Consider the following 2,294-nt stretch of genomic DNA (forward strand, 5'->3'; position numbering starts at 1 on the left):
TCACACCCTCATGGAACATCAGCTCAAGACACCATCATACGACACTCTGAAGAAGGCGAAAGACTCGCCGAAACATGTCAGGTAAAAAATTAACCTAAAACATAATTGTCTGCTTTTAATGAATCAGTCAAATATCAATAATAAGAAGACAAAATGAACCTAATACAAATAAATGAATGCTTAATAACTCCCCTGCACATGCTCCTAAAAATCCAAACCTTCACCTGTAAATAAAACGTCCCGACCTGAAGACATCTTAATGTTATTATTTTGTTATACACACAGTGCCGCCAAGTGGAATCAAAAATTTGTTTTTATTTTAATTTTCACGTACTGCACGGTGCCCTTTTGACGAATCCGACTGAAAATTTGTCAGAAAAGACTCAAGACAATGATCTTACTCTCTGCCGAATTTTGTGACGTTTTGGCAAAAGGCGTGGCTATTAAGGTGCTGAAAAGTCCGATTGTACTTTGTGGCAACAAAAGCTCCGGCAACATGACTCAGATGATCCTATCTTCTCGAAGTTGTACACATTTGAGGATACTTCAGCCCTGAAGACATCTACCAACTTATTTTACATCGTAGTAGTAGCGCCACCAACTGGTAAAAGCTAATACAAGTTATTTTCTTGGATGTTTTTCTCCGTGCAACTCAACAAGGTCGCCCTCATATATGCTCGGATGACTGTTTCGGCCATGAGGATGTCACAATACGAAATTCGTGATTTTTCGTGAAAAGTTGTGGGAGTGGCATTGCACTGTTCGGCAATAAAACAAAGCTGATTATGAGGTTCTAAATATGAACGACAACTCGTAAAACTTTACACACACATCAGGCCGAGCAAATTTATCAATATTTTATAAGTTAGTTGTGCAGCTTTTTTGAAATGGCTCGCCATGGCCCTCGAGAAATGTTAAAAAAAAGCAGCTCTGGTTGAGTGTTTCACCTCGCTTTTTGTAAATTTTATGGAGTACAGTGAACCCTCGGTTATCGCGGTTAATGGGGACCGAGACCACCCGCGAAAACTGAAAATCCGCGAAGTAGCGGCGCACCTTCAAAAATGCTTAAAAAAAATATACAATATATATAATAAATATATATATATATATATATATATATATATATATATATATATATATATACGGGGAGAGAGAGAGTGAAATTCATTTTCCAACAAAAAAACCAAATTATTATTAAAACGTATTATTTTTTTATTCCCCAGCCATTCTTTTAGTATTTATTTAATTACTCCGACTTTTACCTGCTGGTACGCCGTCCGGTGTGCCTTGTTAAATGAAAGGTGGCATTCTTTATTTATTTATTCATTTATTCATTCATAACTGACAGCCTCGCGCTCCGCTCGTGCCCGGGCGGAAGAGGTGCTCCAATTCGGCTTAACTGTGACACACGCCCGCCCTCCTCCCCCGGAACTTCCATTCGGTTAAACTTAGGGGCCGCTTGGCACCGCCCGTGCCCGGGGAAGGTGCTCCTCTTCGGCTTACTGTGACGCGAGCATGCCCTCCTCCTCCGGAGCTTCCATTCAGTTAAACTTAGGGGCCGCTTGGAACCGCCCGTGCCCGGGGAAGGTGCTCCTCTTCGGCTTACTGTGACGCGAGCATGCCCTCCTCCTCCGGAGCTTCCATTCGGTTAACCTTAGGGGCCGCTTGGAACCGCCCGTGCCCGGGGAAGGTGCTCCTCTTCGGCTTACTGTGACGCGAGCATGCCCTCCTCCTCCGGAGCTTCCATTCGGTTAAACTTAGGGGCCGCTTGGCACCGCCCGTGCCCGGGGAAGGTGCTCCTCTACGGCTTAACTGCCACGCACGCCGGCCGGAGCTCTGGTACGGTCCGAACCGCGCGAAACGTCGCCACCGATCGTGTCCGGGAGAACGTGCTCTTCTTCGTCCACTCTCCTCTTCGCCCACGCTCTTCTTCGGCGCACGCCGGCCGTCTAACCGCTCCAGCGCCCCGTCGTGCCGCTCGGCGAAACTACAATGCCCCCGAATATTTTTTAGACCCGCGAAGCACTGAACCCGCGAAAGGTGAACCGCGAAGTAGCGAGGGTTCACTGTATGTATAAGACCAAGACCTACAAAAAAGTCTCTTGGAGCAATGAGCTAGGTTTTACAGGAAGTCGGCCATTTTGAATTTACTTAAAAGGGGGCGGGTCACCACAATGGACTTTGTGTAGAAATTATTATTGGGGCCCGAGCAGCGACGGCGGCGAGGTCCCTATTGTTTTTGTAGAAATTATTATTAGGGCCTGAGCAGCGACCGCTACGAGGTCCCCATTGTT

The sequence above is a fragment of the Idiotropiscis lumnitzeri genome, unplaced genomic scaffold (genome assembly GCF_059441095.1).
Source record: "Idiotropiscis lumnitzeri isolate Australia: NSW breed Sydney's pygmy pipehorse unplaced genomic scaffold, RoL_Ilum_1.0 HiC_scaffold_85, whole genome shotgun sequence".
Classification (NCBI taxonomy): domain Eukaryota; kingdom Metazoa; phylum Chordata; class Actinopteri; order Syngnathiformes; family Syngnathidae; genus Idiotropiscis; species Idiotropiscis lumnitzeri.